The sequence below is a fragment of the Plecotus auritus genome (genome assembly GCF_963455305.1).
Source record: "Plecotus auritus genome assembly, chromosome: 5".
NCBI classification, from domain to species: Eukaryota; Metazoa; Chordata; class Mammalia; order Chiroptera; family Vespertilionidae; genus Plecotus; species Plecotus auritus.
The window spans coordinates 142,597,691-142,620,033 of NC_137776.1; the positions used below are offsets into that span (position 1 = coordinate 142,597,691).

Below are 22,343 nucleotides of genomic sequence, written 5' to 3' on the forward strand. Positions count from 1 at the left end.
TAATGGCTTATGTCAATTGAGTTATCATGCACTAAGCCCTTTACATATATTATTTTGTTAATACTTAAATTAACCTAGGAGAAAAGTATTATTTGTAAAATAATAAATGAGGAAATAGAGGCACAGAGAAGTTAAAGAATTTGCTGAAGGTCATTTAGACATAGTCAAAGCCAAGATTGAAGCCCAGGTCTGGTCAACTCCAAAGTCAATGCTCTCAACTTGAAGCTAATTAGATCACTGAGAAAGTATATAGACAATAGAGACCTTGGTGATGAAGAATCATGAATTTAAGCAGACCAGCAGAAATGGAACCAGCAACTACAAGCTGCTGAGGGGAACTGACTCTGGGTCCAGTTTTTCCAGGCATAGGTTCTGTAAGAGTAGGAACCACAACCAGGTTGTGACTAGCCCAGAACTTGAAGGCAAGCACAGAGTCAGTTACCTTACATAAGAAGGACTGAGTTGAAAGCAAATCTGTTACTGCTTTCAATGGTCACACTATTCTCAGCCCCTGAAAAGGAATCAAACTTTGTAGATGACTTTAGGGCATAAGCAAGCATCTCATTAAATAATGTCATCAACACCAATTTAAAAAGTGTGTAACCCAGTGTGGGAAAGACCTTCTTTTCAAAGGCATCATACTGACTGGGTTCTGCATGCCAGTCACTGCAATACACCCTCCAGGACACCTGGATCCTTACACTTTTGCAGAGCATGTCCATATCCATTTATGCACGAATATTGAAGGAGCATCTCCCATAGGCCAGGTGCTGTCTAGACACTGAGGGGAGAGCAGTCTACCAAACAGAGACATAGTCCTTGCCCTCAGAGCAAATTGTTAAGGGAATAAGTGAACAAAATAATTCCAGGTGATGGTAAGTACAATGAGGAACATATGTGATAGAGAGCAACTGGGGGCTGTGCCATTTAGATAGGTGGTGGGGGGTGGGTTTGGTGCCCCTGGAGAGAGGATGAACATTTGAACAAAGAGACCAGTCATGAAAAGATCTGGAGGGAGAACATGACAGGCAGGTGAAATCAAGGGCAAAATTGCTGCGCTATGAGTACACACAGTGTGTTTGACTCACAGAAAGAAGCCAATATAGTTCGAGCAGAGAGAGGGGAAGGGAGGGATGAGGTTTGTCAGGCAAAGGTCATGATGTGGAATTTAGATTTTCATTCTAGGACAAAGGAGAGCTAGCGAACAGGTGAATGACCTGATATGATTCACTTGTATACAGCTTTTATTATTTATTTAATCCTCTCAACAGAGTGAGGAAGTTAGTGCTTCAAGACAGAGAAAGGGAGATATAGAAAAGTTATCTGGTGGATCCAAAGTTCACCCAGCAAGGGCTGAGCAGAGTCTGAAACGTGGATCCTCACGCTCCCAAGTCCAGCATTGTTTTCTGGGCACTAGCTGGGTTCAAAGTAAGGTGAATGGCAGGGATGAGAGCATGGATGTGGTATTTAATTTGCACATATTCTAAGTACGTGATTAAAGAATCTGGGAATGGGGATGTCCAGGAGAAATACATTTCTTAAAGAATTAGTATGTGTAGCAGGCCTTCAGCGAGCTTTGGGACAGGTTAAAGGCTTCTGGGGACAGAAGAACTGGAAGAGTCTGACCTCAAGATGGTAAGAGTTCTACAGGGTGAAAGGGTAATAGTTATATTGCCACAGCTCAATCTTAGGGAGCACTTACTATGTGCCAGGCACTATTTCACTATTTTCAATGCTTTACACACACACACACACACACACACACACACACACACACACAGAGAGAGAGAGAGAGAGAGAGAGAGAGAGAGAGAGAGAGAGAGAGAGAGAAGCATTTTTTAAAAGAGCATTATAGGCAGGGAAAAGGCAAGGACAAAGTTCCTAAGATACTAATAAGCTTGGCATGTTTGATGATTAGAAAGAGGTCAATGTACTAAGAGCAGTAATGCTTTTTAGCCCCACAAGCCACTGAGGAAGGGATTGTCGTTATTCCAATGATGCAGATGAGGAAACTGAGGCATGGAGAGGCAATAATAAGCCTAAGATCACACAACAAATAAGTATCAAGAACTCTCAGAATTGTGCTTTTCAACCCCTGTTTATTGAGTGGTCAATACGTACAGGAACTCTACACAAATCATTTATGACCCACCCCTTAAAGGTGACCCTTATTGGCTTCTTCATTTGTATTAATGATTTCCTCAGGTTTCTCTGTGAGCTGGGATTCAGTCGTAGATGTGCCTGGTGCCTAAATCCATGTTCTTTGCTTTACATTCTGCTGCCTCTTAGGGCCGCTGCCTCCCTTAAACTAGACTGAACAGCAGGCCTTTGCCAATCTGATCTGTGATGCTGAAACCTGGGGTCAACAGCATTTCAGGGGTTCTTGTTATTAATCCACTGAGATGCTCAAATTGAAAACAAATAGCCCCAGAGTCTTGCTGAGAGGAGGGTTATAGGACTGAAGGGGCAGGACCCTAATCAAAAGTCATGACCAAGAATGTGGCCTCACAGACTAAAGCCACAACTTTTCCCACAAGGAAGAGCTGGATAAAAGGCAATTGCTAGGGGACTGGGAAATGCATGAAAGACTGCAGGGGAACCTCAGCCTATACCCATTGCAACAGACCTGCTAGCCAATCTTTTATTTTTTTCCTCTTGGCTTTTAATTTTTTTGGAAATCCATTTATTTTTTAAAATTTTTTATTGATTAAGGTATTACATGTGTCCATATCTCCCCATTGCCACCCCCCACCTGGTTTTTAAATTTGTATTGATTTTTTTTTAAGAGAGAGATTTGTTGTTCCACTTATTTATGCATTCATTGGTATGTGCCCTGACTGGGAATCCACAGGCAATGTTGGTTATTGGTCTGGGGAAGAAAAACAACAACAACAACAATGCACATTTACTGACTAGGATCAATGTTGACTCTTCTGATCTCCGAAATAAAGCAGTCTCCAAGGACCATGATCATCTTGACATTCTGTAGCATTTCTATGGCCCACTTATATCAGTGATACTGCATTAGTGAACAGAAAGTAGCCAATACTATGGCTGCTTTAGATATATTTGGTCCAAAGGATTAAACATAAAGTGAAAAAGATTCAGGGGCTGTCATATTGCGGAAGTTATTTGTGGTCCAATAGTCTGGGGTGAACTTAAGAAGAAAACCAAATTATAGCACCTTGTACCCTTGACCACTAAGAAAGCGGCTCAGTGCTTGTTGGGCCTCTGGGTTTTGGACATGGTCAGTTTTGGGTGGAGACCAGAGCAGGAAGGGACTTCACAGCAGGTTTGGGTTGCACTGCAATCTGCCCTGAAGTTTGTGCTGAAGGACTCAGCAGACCCAGTGATGCTGGAGGTATCCATGGTGGAGAAGATGCTGTTTCATGTTTGATAAGCTTCAGTGGAAGAATCGCAACAGACTCATAGGGTTCTGGGCATCGTCATGCCTTCTGTAGCAGAAAACCACTCACCATGGGAAGAGAAGCTCTGTGAAGGTCACTGTGCCATTGTCACCAATGAGCACCTGACCATAGGATACCAAGTGACTGTGAGAATGTAGTTGCTCACTATGGACTGGGCATCGTCATTATCACTGAATCATAAGGAGCTGCCACAATCCATTGTGTGATGAAAAATGGTTCCTAAGAATCAGGCCCAAGAAAGTCCAGAAGGTGGCACTAGTGCTTCTTGCTCAATTCATGCTCATGGCCTCACAGCAGCTTCCAGGTGATCTGATGGTGGAATTTTGGGTCTGGTTCATAGGCAGGATTAATCAGTATACTGTGGGAAAAATAAAATTGGACAGCCCTGGCAGTGTGTCCAAGTGGTCAGAGTGTCAGCCCATACACTGAAGGGTCACAGGTTTGATTCTGGTCAAGGGCTCCTACCTGGGTTGTAGGTTCGATCCCTAGCCCCGGAATCTCTATCTCTATCTCTTTCTCTATCTCTTTCTCTATCTCTGTCTCTATCTCTATCTCTATCTCTATCTCTATCTCTATCTCTATCTCTATCTCTATCTCTATCTCTCTCTCATTCCATCCCTCCTTCCTTCCCTTCCTCAGTCTCTTTAAAAATCAATGGGAAAAATATTCTGAGGATTAACGAAAGAAAGGAAGAAAAAGAAAGAAAGAAAGAAAAGAAAAGAAAGGGAGGAAGAAAGGGAGGAAGGAAGGGCTGGACAGTTGCCATATCATAGACCCTCAAGGACAGAGTGAGAGGAAATCCTTTCAGTGGACAAAACTGCAACCAGTACACTTGATAGTTCACTTTGTATGGGAGGAAAAGTAGCCAGAAACAGGCTCAGGGCAGGGGGAAATGGTGTGCTTAGTTGGTCAGGGGCATGAAACCAGCAAGAGTGGAGGATTAGAGATGTGTGCATGGAAGTAGGCATTGTGTGAGAGTGCATCCATTCCAGGGGAGATGCCCGGTAACCAGGTGAACAGGATGATTTACCCAGTGAATATCAGCCAGTATCTCCTCTTGGCCACCGAATGCTTAAGCAATGGACCTGTAAGTAGAGTAGCTGTTCTGGTAGGGATGGAAACTGTGCATTTGACCGGCGGAGTGAGTGGCCTCTCACCAAGGATGACCTACTGGCTACTGCTGCTGCTGAATGTCCAACACGTTAGTATCAGGGAATGGAGGACACTGAGCCCTCAGTGGAGGGCATCGGCCAGCTGCTTGGTGGCAGGTTGATCACATAGACCTCTTCCACCTTGGAGGTGGCCATTCAGATCGTATGTCAATTCATATCTGGGATTTATTGTTTGAGGGCAGATACGCTTTTGAGATTAAAACCTAAAGAGGATATATAAACTCCTTTAAGGTATTTCTGGTTTAAACCTAATTACTGGTAAACCATTTGGACTCATTCCCTCTGGCTCTTTTTTAAAAAATTATATTTTATTTTTATTGTTGACATTGTTACAGGTGCCCCTCCACCCCCCTTTCACCCCTTCCACCCAGACCTCCCTCTGGTTCTCCCTTAGAGGATATGAGACAGGACAGTGTGACACTTTACTCTCCCTGGGAGAGCTTTTACAAAGCTCAAAAAGATTTTAAAGGGCTTCTTCATAAATAAAAAGTCCCAGTCCCAACTTTCCCCTCAGGTTCTCTGGCATATCTACACCCCCCTAAATACCTAGCATTGCTCTCTTCCCACTAGCACATGGTGAAATAGAGGTTGCATAGTCTCGTAAAGGATTCTGACATTTTGAACCAGCTCTACAGTAACATTAATTAAAGCAACCAATGACTGAGGACGCCCTACTTGTTAGTCACTGGCACAGTATTTGCTGGTCAGAACAACTGTACAGGGTAAATTCTATAATCATGACGTTGTTGATGAGAACACCAGGATCAGAGAAAGTAAGTAACTTGCCCACAGCTGGTCAGTTGTGCATCTAGGATAGAATCCAGCTGTGGTTATCAACAACGCATACAAGAGTCTCACTGGTTTTTGAACTTCAGAGCTACATACTCCACTGGGTCCATTGCATTTACTATGCCCCAAGGATTACTTTCCCTCCTTTGTTTTTCATCCTATGTTTTTTACATTGTTCCCCTCTCTCAGACTTCAAACCATCTCCACAGGCACAGATTTTGATTCATTTACTTGCCACAGAGACAACTTGGCATACGTTTTGATAATTCAAGGCTCTTGCTTCTGCCTAACTTGGTGCAGGACACTGTGACCTAAAGAGGTAATAGACAAGTAGAGCATCTTGCTTCGATGGGTCCAGGAAAGAGCAGTGCAGGTCAGCCATTAGGCTAGACCACACGGTGCAGTTACCACTCCTGGCCACCAGATGGCAAAGGCACTCAGGCAGCATAGCAAGGAGGTTGAGGGTTACAGGTGAGGCTTCCCTAAGACCTGAGGGCCAAAGACAAAGGGTTTGGTAACAGCGTTCTCAGCAGGCAGAACCAGTTGTTTGGGCGAATATAATTTTAAAAGGTAGAAAATAGGATTCACTGGTGAGTTGCAAACAGGCTCATTTTGGTTTTGACAGAGGTTTATGCCAGGAAAATGAAATCTAGAAGAGTATGTGCCTGTGTGTGTGTGTGTGTTGGAGGGGGGCCCTTGAAAAGGATAATTTCAAAGAAGCAAGGTCAAAACAAAAGATGAACGTAAACTAGAGAACAGGCTGGATATGATCACAAGGTAAGATACAGAAGAAGTGATTAGTATTTCAGGGGGAGGTTTGTATGTGAGTGAACTTCAGTTATGACGAGGTTCCTGAAGGGGCTCTTTATTTTTTTTAGCTCTGTAGATCCATTTGACAGGCTGGTGAAATTTACGAACCCTGTGGTAGATTCTATTTTATAAAAAATGTCCTCAACTACATTTTGGGTCTCATCTTCCTCCAGAAACTTAGTACTTCCCCATCAAAGGTGGTGTCTGGCCCTGCCTGCTGTGTCTCGTTTGGAGTGTCATCAGGTACACCGAAAGGTCATGGGTTCGAATCCGGGTCAGGGCACATACCCAGGTTGCAGGTTTGATACCCTGCTGGGGTGCCTATGGGAGGCAACCAATCAATGTTTCTCTCTCATATTGATGTTTTTCTCTTTCTCTCCCTCTCCCCTTTCTCTCTAAAATCAATTAAAAAAAAAAAAGAGGTGGTGTCTCTACACTCTCCCCACCAACCTGCATAGGCCTTTGTGACAGCCTCAACTGATAGTGCAGTGGGAGTGACATATGTGACTTTTGAAGATGAGTAATGAAAGTCAGTAGAGCTTCTCTCTGGCCTTCTCTCTGCTTTCTTTGTCTTGGAACCCTGAGCTGGCATGGAAGAAGTCAGGCTACCTTGTAGCTGCCAAGTTAGAGATGCCACATGGAAAGATCATGCAGAGATCGAGATGCTGGGTGAGCCCCCATGTTCCAGCCTCCTTCCCCCCAGCCCCCGGACATGTCACTGGGTGGTTTCAGCCCCAGCTCTCCTCTGACTCTAATTCCATGAGAGATCCCAAGAGAGAATTGCCTAATGGAGCCGAGCAGCCCAGAACCAATAGAGGTAATAATAAAATGATGGTTGTTTGGGCTTCCCTTGCACCACAAATTATTCACTGCTGTATCCTCATCATCTCCATTATACCTGACACGTGAGAATTGCTCAATAAATATTTGAATTAGTGGATCTAACATGCTTCCAATGTCCGCTGTCATTGGCTACTTCTTTCTCTCGTGGTCCTCTCCAGAATCAGAGCTGCATCTCGGCCTGGCCATTACACTCTGGCCCCAGGTCTCTGTGTGCCAGTTTTTTTCAATAATTGTGCAATTGATTCAACAGCACATGCACACAGTATCACTGAGCTTAATGCCTAGTTAGCAAGAATAATTAGTTAAAATAAGAAGCCACCAGATGGTAAGTATTATCAATAACACCCATATGTGAGCCAAGACATGAATTACAAAGTTAATCTGAGGGCATGTTGTATGCTTGCCCTGGCACCAAAATTGCTAGTTACTGCTCTGCCTGGAAGTTCCATTCTACACAATAATTTCTGATGGCAGATCTATGAACTTTATTCAGCATGTGGGGGGATGCGAAGGTAGAAGATAAACACACACTAGTTAGTTATGGGAAGGATAGATTGGAGTGTTATGATTTGAGGTTCAGCCAAAGGAGGTTACAGTATTACTTTTCAGTGGTGACCTACAGAGATCAAAGAAATATGCAAGGTAGGAGAAATGTGTCCACCAGCAGGTACAGCCACCTCTAAGACCTTCACTTGTGGGATCTGCAGCCATAGGGGTCAGCTACTGGGGGAGAAAATGTGAACTCTCTGGACAGACATTGCTGATATGGCCCCAGGTCTCCCCAAAGATGCAGGTGTTTTACCATGTCTCCACCATTGTACACCAGCCTGCAGTTCTAGCCATAAAGATATGCACATGAAATTCTTCAGTGCAAAAAATACAAAACTTAAAGGTGGCTCCCTGTTTATGTAGACCGCCATATTCAGGGCTGCAGACTTTTCTCCATCATTATCTAACTGAATATTTATTTTTTCCCAAAGTTCTTGGCCAGACTCAGAGTCACTTATGAAGCTCAGGGGTCAGTCATCAACCATCCCATTTCCTTCTATTTGGCTCCTTGCTTCTTTCAAGAACCTCCTGTCTCATTTCTCAGAGATTTGAAGCATATGCTAAGGAGTCAGGGTCACATCATCCCACAGCTTCTTGTCCACCCACCTGGTTCTCCTAAGGGCTGGCATTGGTGGTGGAGTGAAGATCACATGGTGTGTCATCATGAGTTCCCTATCTTCCACCTGTCAGCCACAGGGGCTCCTCATCAGTAGAATGGGGAAAGCAGCAAAGGCAATATCAATTATAAAAAGTGTGCCTTCTGCAACTTCAGAAAACCTTGCTGCTGGGTGCCAGCAGGCAAAATGCTCCAGCCCTCCTTTGCTAATAGAATCATGTTAGTCTCTGCCCTGCCACATCATCCAGATGCCTCTATTTGTTGATTGTAAAGACTTGTCTTAAAAAAAAAAGTTTGTATTGATTTCAGAGAGGAAGGGAGAGGGAGAGAGAGAGATAGAAACACCAATGATGAGAGAGAATCAATGATCAGCTGCCTCCTGCATGCCCCACACTGGGGATCAAGCCCACAACCGGGGTATATGCCCTGACTGGGAATCGAACCATGACCTCCCAGCTCATAGGTCAATGCTCAACCATTAAGCAATGCTGGCCAGGCTAAAGACTTGGATTTTAAATGAATTGAGGGACATGAACCACTGAGGTTTCTGTTTCAGTTGCTGGGGGGGAAATGGTAGTCAACAAGGAAGTCGACCTGGTATTCAGAAGCTCAAGGCTGCTCCCCAGATCCACTAGCCCTTCAGTCTGATGTCTTACAGACATAAATGAGGTATCACTTTGTCTTCAGGTGTGAGGGATAGAAAAAGAATACGCTTGTTAGCCAAAGAAATCTTGAATGGATAGGGCCTTGAGTGGGCAGTGTTAACTAATAAGATGTGAATGCATGTCTGTAGACATCTGTGTGTGTTTCCTAGGGAAACTATGACTGAGAAATTGTACAATGAAAGGAAGACACTATGACACTGAGACACTGAAGTGCCTCTCTTGAAAGCAGATCCCATGTAAACCAAGTGTTGGATGTATCAACCTTGAGGGGAGAGGAAACACCTCACCATCCCCTCCCTTGCATGATCAAGTGTATTGTTTCCCATGGCTGCAATAGCAAATTGCCATGTTAAAGAAAGCAGGGTTTTTTTGTAACTATATATAGTAATGGATGTTGACTAGACTTTATGGTATTCATCTCATAATGTATACAAATATCAAATAATCATTTCAGACATGTGAAACTAATATGTTATATGTCAATTATATCTAAACACACACACATATACCAATCTATCATGTCACCATGCTGGGTGTCGCAAATACAGTCTAAAATGTGTCTGTGGGACTGTATTTTTTCTAGAAGCTCTAGGGGAGACCCTGTTTCCTTGACTCTCCCGGCTTCTAGAGGTTTCCCATATTCCTTGGCTTGTGCACCCTTTCCCCCATCGTCAAAGCCAATCACTTAGCATCTTCTAGTCTCCTTTTGGCCCTCCTGCTTCCCTCTCATAAAGACTCTGGCACTTACATTGGGCCCACTGGGGTAATTCAGGAGAATCTCATCTCAAGATCCTTCATTTAAGCACATCTGCAAAATCCCTTGGAAAGTAATGTGTGTACGGGGATTCAAATATGAACATCTTTGGGGGACCATCATTCAGCCTACCACATCAAGGATGTGAAAGTTATATTTTGTTCCCATGGTGACTTGTGTGTGACGTTGGCATGCACGTAAACTGCCTCAGTGCTGGTTTGCTTGCACTTCTTTTATTTTCCTACATGACACAGAGCTAGGTAAGCATTAATCATAACAACCAGGGCCTATTTTATGGGATGTATTCAGCACCAAGTCTTGTTTGTAAATCTAAGAAAAAAACAGCAAGGAAGTGTTAGTCAGTGTCGAGTCATAAAAACATTAGGATTTGAAGGGATCTGTGAGATCATATGATCCAATTCTTTTCATCTTACATGTGAGGAGAATGAGGTGAAGAGAGACCAAAGGGACTTGCCAAGCTCAGCAACTAATGAGGCAAAAAATTAGCACCCGCTTCCTAATTCTCTTGTTACATCCCCAGGATCGAACATTAAATTTGGGAAGCTTTATGGAGTCAGTCACTGATTATCTGATCTTGTTATATTTACCCCCTTAGTACTGGGTAAATAAGATATATTTTTAAAAACAAGAAACAGAAAAGTAAACCCTATTTGAAGTTCCCTGATTTGGTATAAGCACTGTTTACCAATGTGGCTGATGCACAAAGTGACCGAATAATGGCAAGTGGATTTAAATTTCAGGATGAGGAAACTGTGTGTGTGTATGTGTGTGTTCAGAAAAATGATCTAAGAAATATAGTTGAGCTCTAGCTGGTTTGGCTCAGTGGGTAGAGCATTGGCCTGTGAAAGGAAGGGTCCCAAGTTTGATTCCAGTCAAGGGCACATACCTCAGTTGCAGGCTCCTGGCCCTGGTTGGGTGTGTACAGGAGCAACCAATCGATGCATCTCTTTCATGTCAATGTATCTCTATCTCTCCCTCTCCCTTACACTCTCTCTAAAAATCAATGGAAAAATATCCTCAGCTGAGGATTAACAACAACAAAAAAGAAACATACTTGAAATAAGTGTGGAGGAAAATGTATAGTTTCCTTGGACTTTTTTTTTTTTTAATGCTTGTTTTTCTTTGAAATTTATAGAAAAATATTTGTTGAGGGCCCACTGTGTGTGAGAATCCTAGATTCTGAGAAAAAGACAGTGGAAGAAGGTTGAGATTTATTATTTATGACTTGAATTTCTCAAGCTTCTAAAAATACAGAGGAAAAACAAGTTTAAATGTTAAAACACAATAATCTTGAAGTTACATAAGTAGGGCATTGAATGAGAATAATTGATTATGTGGCATGTTAAAAAATGTGAAGTGCAGTTGTTGTTTTTTTTTTTGTTTTTTTTTTAATTCCTTGTGGATGGGAATCTGTTGCCCTGCTCAAGCTGAATCGCTTGATCTGCCAAAATTAGACAAGCCAACATACTTAGGCGTGGTTAGGGTATAGAAATGCAGAATATGGGCAAATCCTGATGCAAATGGGAGAAATAAGTGTCAACATTTGCACCTGTTTGAGCCCTTTGCCATTTTGGGTCATAGTTCTGTCAGGTCTGGTTTGCTGATATATGGCTTATTTTTTCTATGGTATTTATTAAATCAGTTTTTCCATACCATAAATTGCCCCAAAAGAGCAAAGCAGTTCCCTTTGGAAATCAAATGAACACTTCCAGGTCATTGGGTGTCTTGCGATACAGTGCACTCGTCACTATATTATGGACTATGTGAATATTTAGGAAAATTAGTAAACTAGAGACGATGTACATAATTTGACTCCGGGAATCACTCACATTTTTACTTCTTTGTAGCCATGAAATCATTGGAAGGGGAGTTAAGCAGAAAGAGGAGAGGCGAGAGATGGTGTTGAAAGGATGTTTCTGAGATGAGTTGGAGTTGGTGGGGGAGAAGTTGGGCACCTTGAAAGCCCAAATCGGTTTCAGACCATAACTCTTTACAACCTGCAAAGGTCTGAGGTTTCTGCAGAGGGCGGATGGATGGTAGCTGTCATCCTGTGCTGACCAGGTCAGGCGTTGAAACTGACTGATAAGTCAAGCAATTTGGATAAGGACTTCTGGGTCAGAAATTGCACAAAGGACGATGGCAGCAGTGAGAAGTCTGAATCATATCATGGATCATCGTTCTCCTGAAGCAATCAGTTTGGGCCTCTGTGCAGCCTTGAGTAGAAAACCAGCGAATTCCACCTGAGGGCAACAAAGAGGTAGAGAGGCAGAGACAGTCTTTGGCGAGGTGCAACCTACCTGGCCTCAGATAACAGATTAAAAAATAAACAGCGCCCTTGCTGGTTTGGCTCAGTGGATAGAGCATTGGAAGGGTCACAGGTTCGATTCCGGTCAAGGGCACATGCTCAGGTTGCGGGCTTGATCCCCAGTGTGGGGCGTGCAGGAGGCAGTTTATTCTCTCTCATCATTGATGTTTCTCTCTCTCTCTCTCTCTCTCTCTCTCCTTTTCTCTCTAAACTCAATAAAAATAAATTTTAATAAATAAAATAGCCCTAGCCAGTTTGGCTCAGTGGATAGAGCATCGGCCTGTGGGCTGAAGGGTCCCAGGTTAGATTCCGGTCAAGGGCACATGCCCGGGTTGTGGGCTCAATCCCCAGTGGGGGGCATGCAGGAGGCAGCCGATCAATGATTCTCTGTCATCATTGATGTTTCTATTTCTCCCTCTCCCTTCCTCTCTGAAACCAATAAAGAAATATATTTTTAAAAAATAAAATAATAAAATAAACAGCAACAACAAACACTAATCAAACATCTACATTCATCTTGACACAATCATCTTGCCTTTAAGAACTCCCAACTAAAGTATTCTGACTGAGTACATCGCAATACAAAAGCCCTGAAATTGTAAAACAAAAAAGCTTTCAAACTCAAGGTAAAGGCCTTGCGGTTGCCATTGGCTGTGTAAGATTGCTGAAGGGCTAGCGGTTTGGAAGTTTCCTACTGTCCCCCGGTTTAACCCAGGCCATGAACTATTCAAAGGGCTGAATCCTCAGAAGGACCATTTAGATGTGTGTTTCTCAAAAATGAGGTGCGTCCTTGACTTCCCTTCACGTCCCCCCTGATTGTAGAAGTAATGCACATTCACTGTAGAAAGAGAAAAATACACAGGAGTGCCAAGTCAGTGACAGCAGTGTCCTGCGCCTACCACCCCAGCTTCGGCTGGGAGAACACAGACGAGTAATGCCCCAAAGGCAGCAATGGGCAGAGGCCAGGATGTGCTAAATAAACATCCTACAATACACAAGATAGCCCTGCCCAACAAACAATGATCCTGCCAGTGTCAACAGTATCAAAGATGAGAAACCCTGCTGATAAAACTTTCAAAAGGGTGACTTCCAGTTCTATTTGTTTCACATCCTTGGGATACGGCCACATCTCCCAGTGAGGAAACGGCTCTTCACAGCATTGCAGTCATTGGGTCCTTGGCCCACCAAGCACTGTGGTCAGTGCTGTGCTACGTGAGCTTCCAGGCTCTTTCTTCTGCGCAAAGCCCTTTAATGCTTCTTTTCTTTTCTTTTTTTTTTTTTTTTAAAGAATGTTCTTTTTTTTTTTTAATATATTTTATTGATATTTTACAGAGAGGAAGGGAGAGGGATAGAGAGCCAGAAACATCGATGAGAGAGAAACATCGATCAGCCGCCTCCTGCACACCTCCCACTGGGGATGTGCCCGCAACCAAGGCACATGCCCCCGACCGGAATCGAACCCGGGACCCTTCAGTCCGCAGGCCGACGCTCTATCCACTGAGCCAAACCGGTTTCGGCTAATGCTTGTTTTCTTGAACAGACTGTCAGACCTCAGAGGGAAGGCAGGAGAGGGAGTTGGGGGAGAAAAATCAACCAATAAACTCATATGCATATGTGTATAACCCATGGACACAGACAATAGGGTGGTGAAGGCCTGGGGTGGGGGGGGCAGGGGTGGGGTGGGAGAGATCAATGGGGGAAAACGGGGACATATGTAATACTTTCAACAATAAAGATTAAAAAACAACTTGTTTTGATGTCGAGCTGATTAAGGAAGGGAGGGGGACTCCAGGGAGCCTTGGCACATTTCTCCTTCAAAAGGAAGGGGTCCTGACTGGCAAAGGTGCAAGTCACAGGGAACTCCAGGTGCAGAGAGGGGACCTAGACTGGACAGGTTGAACAAAGATCAAGAAATCTTCTTAACCAGTAACCCCAGCAGATATGACCCCCAAATTCTATTCCTTTTTCCCAACTAACTTTGATCTCCTCTGATGGTTATTCTCCTCTTCCAATTCCATAGGGAAATTTAGAGTTTTCCTTTGTGGAGATTTATGTTCATAAGTGGTACACTATACATACTGTTTTGCACCTTTTTTTCTACTCAACAATGTTTTAGAGATTTTCCTATGTTAACAAAGGGATCTAGTTCATTCTAAGTGTTGCCTAGAATTTCATGGTGTGAATGTATCATAGTTCTAATAACATCCATTGACAAACATTTAGGTTATTTCCATTACTTTACTATTAAATATGAAGTTGCAATGAGTCCAGCCAGAGTGGCTCAGTGGTTGAGCTTCAACCTATGAACCAGGAGGTGGAGGTTCAATTCCCAGCCAGGGCATATGCCCTGGTTGTGGGCTCGATCCCCAGTTGGGGCATGCAGGAAGCAGCCCATCAATGATTCACTCTCATCATTGATGTTTCCATATCTCTCTCCCATCCTCTCTGATATCAATAAAAATATATTTAATAACCTTAATACATGCCTTTTTGTGTTTCATGTAACTTTATTTCTCTGCAGAAGATACCAAGAAATAGAATTGCTTTCTACAAGGCATTGCTCATTTAAAATTTTAATGAGGTTGTCTAAAATGCTAAACCAATCTAAACTGTCATTGGCAATGTATGAATGTATGAGCGTTCCCATTTCCCCATACTGTCACTACGCCTTGATATTATAAAACCCCTATAATTTTTACCAATATGATGGGTTAAAAATATATTATTTCTGTAACTTGCATTTCTTTGATATTCACTGGTGAGTTGTGCAGATTTTTATGTTTTTAGGTCAGGTCATTTCTATTTTCTCCTTTACATTTCTTTTAAGAACTCTCCCTCCTCTCCCCCCACCCCCCGCGTCCCCCCAATTGCTGGTCTTTTTAAAAATTGTTTTTTAGGAAAATCTTTATTCTGGATAGATAGTAATATATTTTTTCTGTTATTTATATCTCAAGTAGTTTCATCCAGTTTATTATCTTTTAAATTTTGGGGTTGTCATTCATTTAAACATTTTAAAATATTGATATATTCAAATTTACCTACCATCTTGTTTACGTTTGCCTTTTGGATGTTAAGGAGGCTTCCTGTCTTTCAAGCTTAAAATACGTTCTCCGGTATTTTCTTCTAACGTTTCCTTCATTTGGATTTTTACACTTAGACCTATAATTTATGCAGACAAGGCTGGTTTCCTGGGCGTGCAACCTGTGCAGCTGCATAGAGCTCTGTGCTTAGAAGGGCCAGCAAATTATGTATTAATTATTTGTGGTTGATGTGAATGAGGCAGTACATAGATTCATTAGAAATGTGTGCTCAGAAGTCAGAGTACTTGCATTTGAATGTTGGCTCTGACATTCATTAGCTGTGTAACATCATGGAATTTTTTTTCCCCCTAAGGACACAGAAGACTTTATTTTACACACAAAACCACTGGGGGATCTTGCCTGTGGACACCTCGGAGATTACAATGCAGATGCACTTGGCTCCAGACACTTGAGAAGCGAGGTGAGAAGAACAATGATTTGGACCAGTCCCATGACTACAGGGCTAGGGTTCCCACCAGGGTTCCGATGTCAGGCTTGGCTTTGTGGCAGTTCTGAGAAGCAGTGAGACCACCACAGGGAGGGGAGAGACAGAGGCCCCTGCAGGTATCGGCTGGGGGCCTTGGGCTGCCCGTGCAGAGGTCAGCAGCAGAGGTCCAATTAGCCGACTGGTGACGGCGGGGCTCGGCCGCCTGCCCAGCGCTTACTTGGCCAGGGGGTTTCTGAAGTTCCTGCCGGCAAACTTGGCCTTGCTGCCCAGCTCCTCCTCGATTCTGAGGATCTGGTTGTACTTGGCCAAGCGCTCAGATCGGCAAGGAGCACCTGTCTTGATCTGCCCATGCAGAGCCCCACCACCAGGTCGGCAATGAAGGTGTCTTCGGATGGCCAGGGACACTCCCAGAATGGCGTTGGCACCGAATTTAGACTTATATTCCGTCCCGTCCGTCTCTATCATCAGCTTGTCGATCTTCTCCTGCTCCACGACGCTCAGCTTCTTGCTAACCAGGGCAGGCGCAATGGTTGTATTGATGAGCTCAACAGCCTTGGAGACACCCTTCCCCAGATAGCGCGTCTTGTCATTGTCCCTAGAGCCTCGTAGATACCAGTTGAGGCACCACTGGGCACAGCAGCTCTGAAGAGACCTTTTGAGGTGTAGAGACCCACCTCAACAGTGGGATTCCCACGAGAGTCGAAGATCTCTCTGGCGTGCACCTTCAGAACAGACCTGGTGAATTTCTGGCCGCCCGATGTCGCCTGAGAAAGAAGGGAGCTGCAGACACGCAGGGCGAGCGCTTAGTCACAATGTGCGGCGCTGCGAGGACTCACATCATGCAAATTTTTTATCCTTTCTATTTCTTAGATTTCTCATGTTTAAAAAATGGGGATAGTGACCAGATCCAGCTCATATCATGGTTTGGTTTTGTAGGTATAATGTAATTCAGGTAAGTGCTCAAAGAATATGCTCATTTTAAATGTTTTTTTTTGTTGTTGTTGTTGTTTTTTAGATGTTAAGACTTACCTTTAATGTGAACCTCTTTAAAACAGTACTGACCAGGTTTTGTTCTGCAGGTTCCAAAGTCTAAAAGACATCCATGGAAGGGGATCGAAAGGTTGCATAACCTGCAAATCACACCTCCAACATCTCCAAGGACTGGAGAGAAAATATAAGGGGAAAATAGAAATGAAGACCAGAGAGAGGAAAAACAGGGGAAGAAAAGAGAAATCCAAAAATAAAGCAGTGATTTTCAACTTTAAAAAAGTAAGCAATATTTTAAAAATTTGATTTCACATATGCTACATTTCATGAATTGGAAGTACTCTGAACTGATACTAATTAGAAATTAGGCCAGGTGGTCTAAATAACTTATTGGTTAAAATGTATTTAGTTCCTCAGTGCCTAATTAAATCAATTCAAAGTTATGTACAGTAGCCAGAAAAATTCATTTCAGCCATATGGCCACTATTAGGTCTTCTTTTCAATGTCTAAAGCAGCACATTATACTCTATGAATATTTATTGCTTGATTCATGTTTATAGATTGGTTATCTTCAATACTCAGATTCAGTGGCTCAAAAATGTTATTCATTTTGGTTATGTGGAAATAGCCCAGAAATTCTTAAAATGTGGTCAAAATACATAGGAATAAAAGATATCATATAGAAGATCTGTTTCCAAAGTTGATTTTAAATTCTATTTACTTAAGCAGCTAGAATAAGCAGATTCCCAGAGGGAACCCCCTCCCCAGAGTGAGGATCTACAGGGGCTGGGGCCCAGGGATCTGTATTTTAGACACACAGAGACAGCAGAAGTCATGTGACTGAGATATAGTTATCAACACCAGTTTTTGAGAACCACTTGTTCTACCGAATTCAGGAATCTCCATTTTGATAACTCCTCGGGGAGCCTTGGCAAGTGATGGAGAGCTCATCACTACTAAAACCAGCTTTGATTATGAAAGATTCTTCTGAAATTCAGCTACAATTTATCTTCCTCTTCATAGTCCCTTTATAATACATGAAGAGCATTGCCATGTCACTCCTATTCATTGATAGCTCAAAGAAGAGTTTACTAGACATTGTGTGAAATGTAGTTTGTATCCCCCTCTGTCATGTTGGGGTTAGAAGAGATCACTTTTAATAGAAAACAGTCTGGCTGATGAGGCTAATTAACCTCTCCTGACTATTATTCCCAGTTTCAACCTCATCTGAAGACACTCTGGACATTTCACACTGGTTTTCCCATTAAGCATGACAGACTTTCAGTCCATAATCAAGTATCAATCAACAAATATCTTTTAGGAACTAAACTTAATAAGCCATTTACCTCTATTAGTCCAATTATTTCCCATAATAAACCTTTCCAGCAGGCGTTGTAGTTGCCCACATTTCACATAAAAGAAAACTGATTTTAGGTCGTTTGCTCAACTGGCAGAGATAGGCTTAAAAGGGTCTGTTGGAATTCCAAACCCTTGTTCTTAGTAACCACACCAGGTCACTGGAGCTACCAACCTTCTGATGTCACTGTCTTCTTTCTCTCCCTCTCAGATGGTCCCTCCTCTCTCGGTTCCACACCCAATATCCATGATCTTCTTCTTCAAACCTTGTTTCCCACATTCTTTGTTATGACTGAAGAAGATGCCTTCACTTTTAGGCCTTTGTGCTGATTGTAAATTTTCAATTGCCTGAATACTTATACACATGTTCTCAGATCCCATTTACTTCCTTTTAGTCTTTTTCTGTCTTAAAGTGTATTGTTGGTTTTTAACACATGATACATTTTGATCTGACAATTAAATTTCAAGGTTCAAATTATATGTAAAATAAATAGTTTCTTTACATGGTTAATTCTGAAGTATGCTATTCTATTTTATAACTTTATTTGTTAGCTCATATTATGTTATAGAATAGCTTATTCAGGCCTTGTTGTAAGCACCTTAATTAGACCACACACCACTTACATTATGCTTCCGTAATTTCTTAGAAAAATTTCCCTCTTTTTGATTTATGTTTTTTTAATGACTTACCACCTAAGAGGCACAATAAGACAAAAACACGACTGATGACAATCCTCATTCTTAGGTTTCTAGACAAAAAAGAAGATGGAAGGAGAAATACATCCCACTGTTAAATCTTTCCTGGGGAAGTAATCAGTTACACATTTATGTTAGCTATTATGAAAAAGGGAAATGACTGGCTAAGTTTTATTTATTTCATTAATAAAGTATAAATAAATTTATTCTGTGATGGAAGAAAAATAAGGTACCCGTCTTTACCCAAAATTCACCATAAAACTTCTCATTCCAACAAACATTTTAAATTGAGATGTCTTCTCACAATCAAATACCACCCCTCCCTTGTTTCCCTGAATAGTAATTATTTAATGCAAAAAATAAAGTGAGATAGATGATGTTTCTAGATTGATATTGTGTTAAAAAATCCTCTTAACTATTAGCCAAGAAGTATTTATTAATTCTTCTTTATAAACTAATACTTTCATTGCAAATGATCATATTTATAAAGCAAAGTATTATATATAGTTAATAGTAATTAGTACTTATTAAAATGAAGAGAAAGACATTTCCAAATTGGCTAAAATGTAACATTTAGTTTTTCATGACTTACCTACTTGAGGTATTGTGGGAATTTCTTAGATCTGAAGTTGTTTAAAGGAGAGCAACAAGTAAACTTTGTGATGTAATGAAGTCCGTTATAACTGAAACCAACAGGCAAGTCTCTGATCCACCAGATTCCAAACAGTTTAAACAGTAAAAATTGCCCAAGTGAAAACAGGTAATTGTTTTGTTTGAACACTCTGATCTATATGAAATTTAAATGCCTTAGTCATAAAATTAACATAAAAAGACTAACTCAATCAACAGTTAAATTGATTAACTGTAAATTTGGCTAAAGATTTCTATGCTCACTATGGTATAGATTAAGTAGTTCACATGCACATAGCCATGTGGGTACACTATCTGTTCATTGTATAAAATACTTGGTCTTGATTATTAGAAATATATCTATACAGCAGAACTAGGTACATTCAGAAAGCAATTTGATTTTTTAAAATGTTTATTTCTAGGGTGAAAAAGGAGGCATATGCAAAACTTTCAACAATAAAGAGTTTAAAAATGTTTATTTCTAAATTAATATATAGTTCCAAATTAATACATTCTTCTTAAACTGAATTAAAATACTAAGAATATTAAAATCTTTGACCATGCTCCCTACCAAATCCAGTGTCTTTCCAAATGTAACCACATCATTAAAATGATGAGTATCCTTTTTTATTCTGTGCATTTTTACAATATATTTTTAATTTGGAAATATGAATAATATTGCTTTTTGTTTAATTTTTGCAAAAATAGTGTTACATATTATTTCCCTCTTGCTTAAAATTATGTTGAAAATCTTTCTATGTCAGTTTTTAATAGTAATTCATTATTTTTATTGCTATATAACATTTTTGGTATGGATTATATCATTGTGGCTTTGATTTGCATTTCTTTGATGATTAATAATGTAGAGCACCTTTTCATGTACCAGTTGGCCATGTATATGTGTTCTTTGGAAAAATATCTATTAAAATCTTTTGCTTATTTTTTAATCAGATTTTTGTTGTTTTGCTATTGAGTTGTCTGAGTTTTTGTGGATATTAAGTCTTTATTAAATATACTAAAGGCCTTGTGCACGAATTTGTGCATGGGTGGGGTCCGGCCGGCCTGCCCCAATGGGGGCTGATTGGGACCAGGCTGGTGGGGGGGAGGGGACCTGGGGGGGTTCACCACTGGCCCTGCCCCCGATCAGGGTTAGACTGTGTAGGGGGTGGAGCCATGGGAGGTCTGCCGGCCCCCCCCAAGGGAGGGCTGATTGGGGGCAGGGCCAGCCAGGGGGGCGTGGGAGGTCGGCCAGCTGGCCCCACCCCTGATCAGGATGGGAGGGACCAATCAGGGGCTGGGCCAGCCAAGGGGAAGGGCTGTGAGAGTTGGGCGGGGCCGATTGGGGCCCAATCGGGCTGGTTGGCCACCACAGTGCATTGTCATAGCAACTGGTCATCCTGGTTGTCTGGTCGTTTCATCATTCGGGTCACGTGGCTTTTATATATACAGACTAGAGGCCCAATGCATGAATTTGTGCACAGGTGGGGTCCCGAGGGTGTGTGTGGGGGGGCAAGGACATGATGGGAACCCTCTGGGTGGGCGGTGGGATGCCCTTACCGGCCCAGGATCCAGATCCATCCCAATGACATTCGCGCTGATTGTCAGGAGCCCCCTGGCAGGTGCTTTTATATCGTTTCTTCCTTGGGGAGCTTCTAGGGAAGGGAAGCGGCTGCAGTGCCTGAGGCTGACTTCCAGGAGGCCAGCAGCGTTGTCAGGATCATGCTGGCAGCACTGGTTCGTTGGTGCCTGGCCCGTTCTCTGGAGATTGAACCTGCAGGACTACTTAGGGAGTGAGTGGCTGCCGCATGGCTGGTGAGCCGCCAGGATGGATTGGTCAGCTGAGCAGCGCTCCCACTGTGGGAGTGCACTGACCACCAGGGGGCAGCTCCTGCATTGAGCATCTGCCCCCTGGTGGTCAGTGCGCGTCATAGCAACCAGTTGTTTCAGTCATTCCGGTCATTTGGTCACTTAGGCTTTTATATATATAGATGATTTGTAAATATTTTCTCCCATTTGGTAGGTTGCCAATTTTTGTTGATAGTTTCTTTGTGCAGAAGCTTTTTATTTTATTTTATTTTATTTTATTTAAATCTTTAGTGTTGAAAGTGTTACATTTGTCCCCATTTTTTCCTCTATTGACCCCTCAGAATGCTCCCCCTCCCCTATCCTGTGTTGTTCCTGTTCTTAGGGAAAATGATTTTAGTTCTTGCCCATTGAATATAATGTTGGCTGTAGGTTTGTCACATATGACCTTCATTATGTTGAGATACGATCCCTCTATTCCTACTTTGCTGAGAGTTCCTATCAAAAATGAGTGTTGGATTTTGTCAAATGCTTTTTCCGCATCTATTGACATGGTCATGTGAGTTTGGTCTTCCAATTTGTTTATGTGATGTATCACATTTTTGATTTGTGAATACCGCACCAGTCTTGCACCCCTTGCATCATACTTGGTCATGGTGTATGATATTCTCAGTATATTGTTGGATCCGATTTGCTAATATTTTGTTAAGGATTCTAGCATCTATGTTCATCAGGGATATTGGCCTACAATTCTCTTTCTTTGTAATGTCTTTATCTGGTTCTGGAATTTGTGCAGAAGCTTTTTAGTTTGATGTAGTCCCACTATTTATTTTTGCTTCTCTTGCTTTTGGTGTCAGATTCAAAAAAATTATTGCCAAGTTTTATGTCACGGAGCTTATGGTTTCAGGTTCTACATTTATGTCTTTAATCTCTTTTGAGCTACTTTTTGGTCCAGTTTCATTCTTTTGCATGTGGCTGTTCAATCTTCCCAGCACCATTTATTGAAAAGACTGTCCTTTCTGCATTGTATATTTTTGGCTTCTTTGTTGTAAATTAATTGGCCATATATGCATGGATATATTTCTGGGCTCTCTATTCTGTTCCAATGATCTATATGTCTATTTTTATGCCAGTACCATACTGTTTTTAAGTGACATTTAAATAATATTCTGGAAAAGACAAAACTATAGTGGTTGCACATGTATTGAAACTTGCTATATATGAAAGATGTGGCATTGCAGGTCAATGGGAAAAGAATGTCTTTTTAGGAAGTTTTTCTGAAGCAATAGGCTATCCACATTTAAAACAAACTGAAATCAGATCCCCACTTCACACGATATCCCAACATCAATTCCAGATATATTAAAGCCCTACATGTGAAAGCCAAAACT

General features: G+C 41.9%; 1 long non-coding RNA gene across 1 annotated transcript; it reads left to right on the forward strand.

Annotated features, from left to right (window-relative positions):
• The first annotated feature begins 14,136 nt into the window (after positions 1-14,136).
• Positions 14,137-20,094, forward strand: LOC308248989. Its single transcript, XR_013960659.1, has 3 exons — positions 14,137-15,453; positions 16,560-16,749; positions 18,035-20,094. It is a non-coding gene; the product is annotated as an uncharacterized lncRNA (long non-coding RNA).
• The last annotated feature ends 2,249 nt before the right edge of the window (positions 20,095-22,343 follow it).